This window comes from Cynocephalus volans, unplaced genomic scaffold (assembly GCF_027409185.1).
Source record: "Cynocephalus volans isolate mCynVol1 unplaced genomic scaffold, mCynVol1.pri scaffold_35, whole genome shotgun sequence".
Classification (NCBI taxonomy): domain Eukaryota; kingdom Metazoa; phylum Chordata; class Mammalia; order Dermoptera; family Cynocephalidae; genus Cynocephalus; species Cynocephalus volans.
The window spans coordinates 1,847,683-1,859,449 of NW_026902463.1; the positions used below are offsets into that span (position 1 = coordinate 1,847,683).

At 47.0% G+C, this 11,767-nt stretch overlaps 1 pseudogene; it reads left to right on the top strand.

The window, feature by feature from the left end:
• The window catches only part of LOC134369057 (F-box-like/WD repeat-containing protein TBL1X), a 54,199-nt pseudogene extending 43,715 nt beyond the window's left edge, over nt 1–10,484 (top strand).
• The last annotated feature ends 1,283 nt before the right edge of the window (nt 10,485–11,767 follow it).

Below are 11,767 nucleotides of genomic sequence, written 5' to 3' on the forward strand. Positions count from 1 at the left end.
GTGACCTGCTTGGATCAGCATATTGTATGAATACCTTTTACTGAATGATTCATATATTCGTTGTAGTTTAACACGTGCTCAGTTTTGTGAAAGTTCTGTGAATGCCTCTGCCTCTCTCTTGGATCGCTTTTTACTGTGCTGTGTCTCAGTCTTAGATTGCTTGCACATTTTGAGCAGCTCTACGGAGAGGCCCGCATGGAGGAGAACTGAGGCCTCCTGCCAACAGCCAGTGAGGAGCTGAGCGTTGCAGTCAACATACATACGAGTAGGGTCACCACCCATTCTGAGACAGAAGGGTTACACAGAACAGGAAACTTTCAGTGCCAAAACCAGTGAAGTCCCAGGCAACTGGATGAGTAGGTCAAGCCTCCAGGTGACTGCAGTTCTAGCCACCATCTTGAATGTGACTTTCTGTAAGTCCCTGAGCCAGAAATACCCACCTAAGCCCCTCCCAGATTTCTGACCATCGCCCAATGTGAGATTCTATGTGTTTGTGGTTTTAAGCTGCTATGTCTCAGGCTAATTGGATTCCACACAAATAACACATAAATGATCTTTTAAAAATAATTTATAATGGTTTAATATTTAACAAAGTAATCATTTCAGCACCTGGAACAGTTGACTTATTCGGTGTATGATGTAGCAATAATTGGGTAGCTATGTGGGAAAAAGGCAGGAGCTTTACAGGCAAATGATCACCAGCTGTATTTGAAATTGTAAAAAGAAAATCACACACCTACAAGTTGAGAGAACATTGAGTGTTGACAGAATCTCACTCTTGCTCAGTGTCCTTGGCCTTCAATGCACACCTCCCTTCACCACTGCCACTGGCATACTTCTGGTCTTGGCAAAAAACAAACAAACAAACAAACAAACAAAAAATCACTTCATCAAGAGAACCGTTCATATCGGCTCCACCATGTAAAGGTAGCCGGTTGTCTCTCTCATGGCTGCTTCACCTTTGCCAGAGGTGGTACTCCTATAAATTACCTATGTATTTGTATTTGTTAATGCTGCCTTTCCCTATAGAAGATCATATAAGACAGATCCCGGTCATTCCCCCCCCCCCCCCCCAGGACAGGGATCATACCTTCTTTATTCACTCTTCTATGTCCAATTGGCTGTCACTACTCAGTACCTTTGTGGGGGCATTTTCTCCTGTCCCACTTCCTAGTTCATTGGCACTGAGTGTTGAAAAATTACGCTTCTCAGCATTTGCCCCTGTCACATCTGTTCTCGTCTCGGCTTCTACCTGGGACGCTGCACTTGTGGGGTCCCGTGTATGACCCCCACATGCCATCTCCAAGTGCAACATGAGTCTCGTCTGCCCACGGGCTGGCATTTGCTAAGAGTTTTGGAATCGACAGATCCTGAAGGAAAAAGCAAGAGGCAAAGCATGTCCGAGATACTAATGACTGTACATCACAGAATCTGAAGATGCCACGGAGTTTAAAACACCTTCAGAAATGACACATACTCATGCATGGGTTGGGGGAGTACATCTAAGATTAATGATCTAGGTATTTCCTCAATCCAGCTTCAAGAACCTCAGATGTAGTAGAAAAATTTCCCAAACTAGCAAAAGCTTGCCTGTCCATCCTAGTTTTAGGGGTGCCATTCATTTTCATCATTTTCATTATTTACAGGTATTTATTGAGTAGGCAAGAGGGAGTGGTTCGATGGCTGTGAGAAAGATGTCATGTGAAACCAGAGGACTTGCTGGGGACGTTACAGTTCTTAATTGTCTTCAGAGTCATGCTGCTCTCCAGTCACTCACCTTTTCTTCCTGTAGTTTCAATGCCTGACAAAACAGAAGTAAAAGCAACGAGAAAACCATCGAAAGGCCAAATGGCAAATTGTCATTAACTATCATAGTTGTGGAAAGATACAGGAATGCATTCGGCAATAGAAAACCTCTACCTACATCTGATTCCCAGGATGTGGCTCAATCAACAATCAATTGAGCCAAACTATGTTCTAGGTGCCAATCCACACACTAGGGACAGCAGGAATCAAGCTAGTGAAACTCACTGTCCTTATGAACAGTTGCTTCTAGTGGGAAAAGACAGCCAAGATGGAAAGTCATACGTGTATACGATATCAGGAACTGTATCAGTAACAACTCACCACAGGTTTGAGCTATGGTGGTAAGTCCCAGATCCCAGTAAGTTAAAGCATAAACATCGATTCTTGCTGATGGCATGTGAAGGAGGTGACAGGATGGCTCCTGCCCAGCCCCATGTACCATCTTGCTCCAGAACACAGTCTGAAGGAGCAGTCCGGATTCGGTGACTGCCCTTTTCACAGCAGAGGGAGAGAAATGACACAGAAGATCTATGCCACCGCAGAGAGTCTACACGGACTTGGGGTTCTTCAGATCCACTTCCTGTCCCATTGGTTAAAGCAGGTTTCTGGGTGAAGCGTAACAATGGGGCAATAGATTGTGCCTTCAGGGATGAACTGCAAGTCCTACAGCCATGAAGAGGATGCAATACCACTTCCAGGGAGGAGTCCGTGATTGCCAACAATATAACCAAGCACAAGTTCAAGTGACATGGAGAAAATGAAGCAGGGAAGGAGGCAAAGGGGAGCCAAGTATGTGAGTGCAATGGGGAGAGTGTGGTGTCACAAGGAAATTGACAACCTTAAAGGAGGCATCAATGACTTATGTTCTGCTACTAGGTAGGTGGCGTATGGTTGAGACTGCTATCTACTTACCAAACACCCATTTCATCATCCTCTTGAGTACACACACAACCCCCGGCCACCGTTATACTGCGGTATGGTCACGTGACTGAGTTCCAGGTAACGGAATGGGAACAGCACTGATGTGTCCCTTGCCACCTGGAATCAAAGGACCCTGAGGCACTAGCAGATGATGGACACAAAGGATGGAAGGACTCTTGGCCCCGCAATCTCCATAGCAAAGAGGAACACCTGCTTTGGATTGTGAGGAAGAAGTAAGCAACTAGTGTATCTGGGACATAATGGATGTTGTGTCTGTCACTAACGCCAACCTAGGATACCCTGAGCCTTCAAGTTTTCTCCAAAAGTACACTTTCCTGGCAGATGCTTTATGTGTAGAACTTTGACAAGAGGAAATGTCGGGGCAGGTGGGGCAGATGGACAGAACTTCCAGTTGCAAAACCCAGTCTAGCTTATCATGTAAAAGTGATGCCAACAGCCAACAATATGTCAAGGGATGATTAAGACCATTAAGACAAATGTCATGCTCTTACAAAGTGTGTCAACTACCAAGGTGAAATCTGGCATTTTATGATAAATGGAAGCCAGCTGGTAGTGAAAAAATTTATGGCGATGTTGACTTAAGTGGACTCTCCAGGGAGGGAGTGACTTGTGAACATGGGATCGGGGTATATTGGCAAATAGGAATTATAAGGGTCTTTTATAGGTATATGTGAGAGGAATCCAAAAGTGGAAAAAGGAATGGAAAACGGAAATAGGTCCTTGTTCCCAAAAGGAAATAGAATTAGAGAGATAATAACTAGAATGACCAACTGGAGAGAGCGTGAACAACTTTGAAACAGCTAGGCCTGGCACTTGGAGGGAATCAACAGAAGGCAAGGTGAAGAGGTGAGAGGGAAGCAGGCACCTTACACAAGGCAGAGTGTGGAGGGTGGTGGTGAAGAGATGAGAGCCTTCCCTTTCTGACAATCTCACTTCCAGAAAACGCCCCTCAACATCTGCCCTAACCTGATGCGTTTTAGAAACACCTGCATTTTCAGTCCACAGAAAGTCAGGTCTGCCAAATACAATTTATCCCAGTGTATGTCCTTTCACTACCTCGCGGTGTTTTCTATATGCCTCCCAAGGGTATTTTGCTGACAGAGAAAGCCCTCTATGCTTTACAACGTTTCACTTTTACATCTATTATTTCAACCGCATTAGCTGTTTTGGGCCATACCATGAAGAACAGGTGTTTCACAGCGGTAGGCAGCTGAAATCTTCGGGGGTAGTATTAAGCAACATCAAGGAAGAAGTGTAAATATTTACCATTAATTTACTGAAATTCTCTGTAGATTTAATGTTCCTTGACTTTAGAAAAATGTAAAAAAAAAAAAAAATACAGAGATTTGTCTTCATATTCTGTATACTTTCCTTCAATTTCTTTTATGGAAACTTCCAAAATACATTAGAGGGATTTGTGTAATGAATTCCCACGTATCCTTCATTGGCCTTCACAAATACTCTCAAAACTAATCCCATTTCATCTGCACTACCCCCTCGACCCTTCCACCTAGTCCTGTCAGAACAACTGAAGATGTCATCTCTCTTAACCTGCAAAGATATGTATACTTTTTTAGGAGAAAAGGACATCTCCCATTCAAAATAAAACTATAGTAAAAGTAGCCCCATTGTTACAAATGAATAATAACCCTTTAGTGACATCAAATGACCCCTGGGCTTGACCTTTTCCTGTATTGTCTCATATATGCCCTTTTACTGTTGCGTTCTATTCATGAGGATCGAAACAATCTCGGTGCTTAACATTTGGATGACATGTCTCTTATGAATCTACTGATGTATAATTATTCCAACTTCCTCTTTTTTCTCCTTGCTGGATGCAAGGAAGTGATTAAATATCTCGCTATGTTTGAGGAACTCATCCTAGTATTACCTGACACCTAAAAGTAAAGTAAACATTTCTGGTGAAGCTTTCTGCTTGTGACCGTGGATATCACTTCATATTTCAAAGTCTTCTTGGTAATTTTGAATTTTGGGCAGATCTGATTAGATTGCTTTTGTTTCGATTAGTACTATGGTTGTTGCAAAGCTTAGATGAGGTCTGCTGCTTTCTTACTCTTCCCTTGGACTTAACATTACTAGTCCTCGGTTATTGGAACTTCCTTGCATTAACCATTTAAGGCCACAGGTTATGCTTTAGAAATAGCATTTTACATGCTTTAAGCCACCCATTTCTTCACCTTTTTGACACCAATGAAATTGATTTGCACGCTATAGTTGATGGTGAGTGATAGATTAAAAGGCAGCATTTTCTTTCTATGTGGTTCATCACACAGTTGCACATCTTACAAACAAAGGGGTCTTAGATTTGATGAAATACACTTGTTTACTGAAACTAGATAATCTGAAGGCACCTCTCTGTGGAATTTTCCTTTTCCCTCCGAGCAGTGGGCAACCTCTACAGGACAGACATTTCTGAGGAAGGTGGAAAAGTCAGGGTTTGACCAGGAACACACAAGCAATTCTAAGTCTTCAGAATGGAAGTGATTTCATATGAAATCAGAAGCTTACACAGATGCTGGAAGGCAGAGGATGAAGGTGAGGGAAGAAGTTTCTCGAAATCCAGGACTGCAATGGTTGCAGGAGACCTCCACAATGATCTCGGCCACCTGCGTGACCAAAGCAGGTGAATCTCAAGATGACACCCAGTGGCCGCTGGCAACCGCCACATCTGCCTTTTGCTGATGCCCAAAGGACTGTCCTGTGCAGCTCCCAAAGGAAAACTTCTGCTTCACGTCCTCCATCTAAAATCATGACAGAGTTCCTCTGGTGGCAGAATTTAACAACCCAACCCTACTGGCTTCATGCGTATGAGGACAGAAAGGAACATAGATGGGCTGGGATGGTGACAAGTATTAATGACATGCAGCACTTCAGAACACAAAACATTAATGAATCCATAATTAAATGTAGAAAAGCTCAATTCCTCTCACCTTATGTGACTATGAAGGTGTACTATATTCACCCCGTTCCCAATGCCTTGGCCTTTGCACCCCATGGAGTAGGTACACCCCTCTCACCCATGACATCAGTGGCCTTGAGCATCCACGGCCACCAAAGCCAGGGGGAGGGGTGAGGTCAAACATGGGTCGGGGCTTGGGGAGGCCACAACCCTGCCCTGGCTGCCACCTGCCCCTGAGGGATTATTTCCACAAATGAATGCACTAAAGTGCTTTGGATCTTTGGCTGAAGAGCAGGACACACAATTACGGAAGCGTGATGACACATCATCTGTTTAACTTGGGCCTGACTCACATGCTATATCATAGGCATCCAGAGGTTCTTCTTTCCATGAATGTTCACCACAATTGTGTTCCAGGCAGCTCGAGGGGAGGAGCTAGGACCCTTATTTCTCAAGGATTGCGCCTCAGTGCTGACAGTATCCCTAAACGTAGGCAATGCCACCCCAAAACACGACAGTTGCCTCTTCTGCAGCAGGGTGAGCAACCAATCTGAGTCTGAGCATGTGCTCAGTATGGAGAGTCACTTTTACATTTTCTGTTCTTCGTGGCTGGCTGGCATGAAGATTCAAACCCTTCACCATGGTGAGCTTAGAGACCAGCCCAAGCAAGGAGAGTCACCTTTAAGGTTCAATCTCATTGACCAACTGGACAGAACAGATGGTAGGCAGGATAAGAGAGTGCTACTGCCCACTTGTGTACAGCTGCTGGGATGACAGGGCGCTACTACCCCCTTGTGGACAGCCACTGGGATGACAGAGCACTATTGCCCCTAGGTGGATGGCAGGATGACAGAGCACTACTGCCCCCTGGTGGACGGTAGGCAGGATGAGAGAGTGCTACTGCTCCCTTGAGGACAGCCAGTGGGGTTACAGAGGACTATTGCCCCTGGTGGGTGGTCGGCCGGATGACAGAGCGCTTCTGCCCCCTGCTGGACGGTAAGCAGGATGAGAAAGTACTGCTGCCCACTTCTGGACAGCTGCTGGGATGACAGAGCACTGTTGTCCCCTGGTGGATGGCAGGGTGACAGAGTGCTACTGCCCCCTGCTGGACGGCCACCATGATGACAGAGCGCTACTGCCCCCTGGTGGACAGCCACTGGGTCTGATTTCAGGCCTTGATTTCTTTTCCCAACCCGTCCTATCTTTCAGAATGAGGTCAATGCTATCAAATGGGATCCTTCTGGAATGTTGCTAGCATCCTGCTCTGATGACATGACATTAAAGGTCAAGTTGGCATCTGTAGGGATGAGTTGTTTAACCCTAAACAGCCCCCAGTACTCAACACAAGTCTCACATTCCCTGCTCCTTTGGGGGTTATCTGTACTGAGTCCTCTTCCTTCCTCTGTAATTTATCCCATTACTGACTGTCAGATTAGCTCTCGCCCAGTGAACTCTGATGTATCAGTCAAGGGTCTTGCTAGGAGTCCCAGCCCTTCCTGGGAAATAACCTGCAGTTTTTTCCAGTGGGACACTCCAGTGGCTCATGTACGGTTCACAGCCAGCAGTCTCTTGGCTCACTGGAGGGACATAGCTTGCTCATATTGTTACCACTGTGTTCTCTAGATCTGGAGCATGAAGCAGGACACGTGTGTGCATGACCTGCAAGCTCACAGCAAAGAGATATACACCATCAAGTGGAGTCCCACCGGGCAGACCACCAGCAACCCCAACTCAAATATCATGCTGGAGAGGTAAGGACAGGACCCCTGCACAGCCCAGCCTCGGCTCCTGAACTCAGCCTGGCCCGCTGTCACTGAGTCAGCCTCACAGCAGCAGAACTTCCTCATACGCAGAGAGAACAGGACGTTTTGCTGGAGCATTGAACGTCGTAGCTCCCTTTTGAAGGGGCCGAGATAGAACTTGTAAGTGAGGCTAGGAGAAGGCACGTGTTGAGATGGCTTGAGGCACTTGGCTTTGCTGAAGGTTTTCCTGACAGCAGAGAAAGGAAAGGGAAAGAGTTCACCTCGGACCTTGGGCTTGGTTTATTCGTTCAACTCAGGACTTACATGGGCAGGGAATTCAAGCAGGGATAAAGGTTCCCCCAGCCACAGCCAGACTTGACCTGACATTGTATATAGTGAGTCCCCTAAGACACCAGCTTCGGAGGTAGTGGAGTGGCCAGCCAGTCACCGCCAGAATTGGGAAGAGGGGTTATAAGAGACAAAGGTGGCCTCCCCAAACCACGTGGCTTTAGGCTTCATTCAAGAGCATTATTGTGCCCTGAAGTTTGCCAGACCTCGTTAAGAGTAGAATGTTCCACTCCCGTTATTTCAGGAATAACTCTTAGAAGAAGAAGCTAAAGAGATTCTGAGACCCAATGCCAAGATGCTTAGGGGTCTGAAAACCAGGATCTGGACACATGAAATGTGGATGTCCCCTTAGCCTACAAGAGAGGAGTGTTAAGGGGAATGTTTGAGTACCAGGAGGCAGCAGCGGGTTATTCTGTGTAGCTGCAGAGAGAAGGTAGTGACAGGCGGGCACACACCTCCTGTAAGGGGAGAATGCCTGCCACGTGCCTCTGGGGCAGCGGGGGCCAGCCGGCCGCGCCATCAGCGAGCAGTATGTTGAAAGTGCTCAGCCCAACCAAGCTTGTTTCTTAGAAAAGATTGGAGAGAATCCCTGTATCAGCCGAGTGGTTGAACAGAACAACACAAAGGCCATAATTCTCTTATTTCACGTAATTGTCTTAAAAGCCACTTAAATGACTATGATAAAGCACCGCTTGCTATAATCATCTACTGGTGACTTGGAGGGGTTCTTTTGTGTCAAGTGTTACCCATTAGGAACTTAAATGACCCTTTAGTCTGCACACACGAAATGGACAGGCTGGTACCAGCCCTATAGAGAAAAAGAAAGCCAGATAGCAGGTTTGTGATATGTATTTTATTTTAAATTTGAAAATAACTGAAATTTGCAGCTCTCAGCAATGTGGTCGAATGTGTAGATGTGACTGTGTTTTAATTCTTGTTGGATTAAAAATGTTATAAATATTTATTCACTCTATTCGCTGTTTTTCCAAACCTGGCTGTCTGCATTTGTTGTTAACAATAGAAGTTTTTTAATGTAAGAGCATCTTAGAGAACTTGACAAATATTCCACAAAAGTATTTACCATTTATATCTTTAAACAAATGCAGAAACTTAGGAACATGGTTATCAAATTGCTTTCATAATAACAGCACTAAAGGTTGTTTGTTTTGTGACGATGGCTTTGTTTTCACTGCATCTGAGTTGCATTTTAGGAGTAGAAGGTCACCGATCTGGACCTAGAATCGGAGAGAGAGAGATGGCTCTTGTGAGGTGTGGCCAGTGTTGCAGGGACATGTGATAAACACTTGCATGCTCAGGTGATAACGTGTCCGCTCTGTGTCCGCAGTGCTTCGTTTGACTCCATGGTCCGGCTGTCAGATGTGGAGCGAGGGGTGTGTATCCACACGCTGACCAAACACCAGGAAGCTGTCTATAGTGTCGCTTTTAGCCCTCACGGGAAGTACTTGGAAAGCGGCTCCTTTGACAAGTGTGTCCATATCTGGAATACTCAGGTCATCTCTTGACCCTCGGGGTTGAGTCCTTTGCAAATTATTGCCCGAGTAGCTGTGTTTGCAGTGACCTGGGCTCAGAACAGCTAACAGGGAACTGGCGCTCAGGAATGAGCGGCCACCCCCCATGGAGAGCCCAGTCCTGGGCTGTCTGTCCGGCTCTGCCTGGCTGTGCCCTGGCCCAGGACAGACACCCAGGGCCACTTCCTCCCCGGGAAAGGTGTCTGCTTCTGCTGTCCTCAGCGCTCAAAGCTCCAAGCAAGACATCTTGGAGACGTCCCTCCTTGGAGGAGCCACCACCTTCTTTTCCCCTTTATGAGCAGCCCCCCGCTGTCCCCGAGACCAGTGCAGCACCTGGGCGGGCAGAAGGGCTGCACCCGTGTGGTCAGCTCTGTTCACTGTGATTTCTCCCTTGCAGAGTGGCAGTCTCGTCCAGAGCTACCGAGGCACCGGTGGCATCTTCGAGTTGTGCTGGAATGCTCGCGGGGACAAAGTGGGTGCCAGCACCTCCGAGGGCTCCGTAAACAGTGCTCGTGGTGGCAGGGGCAAGCGTGGGGTTGGGGCAAGCCGGGGAGGCACTCAGCAGGGCTCAGCTCATGCGCGGGGACCGCATGGGGTGGCCCCACATCTGAGAGTGGCCCTCGCTTCAGCCCTTGCAGAATGTCCTTCTGGTCATCATTTCCTGGATGAAATTGGGGTGCTCTGCCCCTCTGAGGACATTAGGCAATACCTGGAGGCCTGTTGGGCTGTCACTGCTTGGGGTTGGGGGTCTCCTGGCATCTCCTGGGTGGAACCCAGAGATGCAGCACAACCTGCTCCCATGCACAGCACAGCATTGACCTCGAAGGCCAGGGTCCCCAAATGTTCTCGGAGGCCTTGCACTTAGTCCTAAGCTGCCACCTACCTTGCCATGTAGGCATCTGGCTATGGTTCCTGCTGCTGCCACTGTCACTCTGCCACGTGGACCTTAGTCCTTGTCCTGGTGTTTCTCCCAGTGCTGTTTGCTTGAATTTGGTTGGCCAGATGGGCAGACACTAGCCTGTTCTTGGAGCTTCTCTGACCTTCATGACTGTGTTCCAACGAAAATGTATTGATGAAAATAGATGGTTGGCCACCATCTACCCACCCTTGCTCTAAAGACACCTTTGTGTCCTCTCTAGAGATAACAGGCGCCTCTGTCTTTCCTTCCAGGTGTGTCTTTTAGATCTGCGGAAGTAAACACAAAATATTATAGAAAAACTCAAGAGTTTTAGTGGACCAACAGAGACGGTGTGGGGTCGTGGCCCTCTCCAGACACCATTCTGTCAGTTCCAAATCTGTACGAACTTGACTTGCATTAGAGTGTACTTGGAAATCAACTCGTCCCTGCCACAGGAGTGTATATGTTTTTGTAATCTTCATCAAGAAGTTCCTAAACAAACAAGCAAAAACAAAAGCATACACACAGTCATATCAGAGGGGGAAGAGTGGTCTCCACCCAGGACATTAAGCCCAGGGAACAGGAAGCTAGACTTGCACGGTGTGGTTTCCATCCGGAAGAGGCTATGATGGCTGAACGGAAAACAAGAAAAAAGGAAGCTGTGCCAAAAAAAACAAAAACAAATAACAAACAAAGAAGCAAAATTCTGTGATAAATCAGAAGGGGAAACGTCCTCTCCTCGCGCTGGTGTTTTCTTTCCCCTGACAATTGGGACACTACAGCTGCTCTGGCAAAGGATGTTCAAAAACCAATTTATACAGATGTGATGCACAACTTTGTAATCCCAACACTTTCTATTTTCTAGAATCTTCTTTGTTCGATGGTTTTTCTGTCAGCTGGAATTCTGTCGTCTAGGGGCCTTCGGTCTGAGATGGAAACTGTTTTGGGTTTGTTGTGTCTTCCCTCTGTCGTTCCCTGACCCCTCTGCCTTATCCCCTTGTCTGCTGTGGTCTGGCTTTTCAGGACCCCTCTTTCGACGCAGCCACATGGACACGGTGACAGAAGTCTCCAGTGGACAGCTTCCTCCCTCCCTCTGTCCCCTCCTCCGTCCCGCCCTTCCTGCCCCTACCCGTTGCTCACCCTTCTCTGTCCCGTCCTCATAGTTCCTTCAGATCTTAGGTCTCAAGGTCCCTTTGGGCGCATAATAAGTGCTTTGTGTTAAGAAGGCAGGGCAGGGGGACTTTTTACAGGAGAATACAAAATGACTTATAAGAGAAAGAGCCTGGAGTATTTTTGGAAAAAAAAAAAAAAATTATGTTAAGACAATTTAAAAATCCTAAAATGGCCATCAGACATAGAGAGCTGTGTGTGATTCATAGTCTAGAAAAGCTGTCAGGGAGACACAGGCAGGGCCCGAGGTGGCTTCCCCCGTTCCATACAGCTCCACAGGAGGTCAGGAAACTGGGTGCGAAGGGGCAGTCATATGGGTGTGCAGCGGGTGGCTCTGTGACCCGCCGGGAGGACAAAGAACCACGTGGCCTCTTTCGGGGTGTGTGACCTTAGCGGCCGGGAGGAGAGAAGT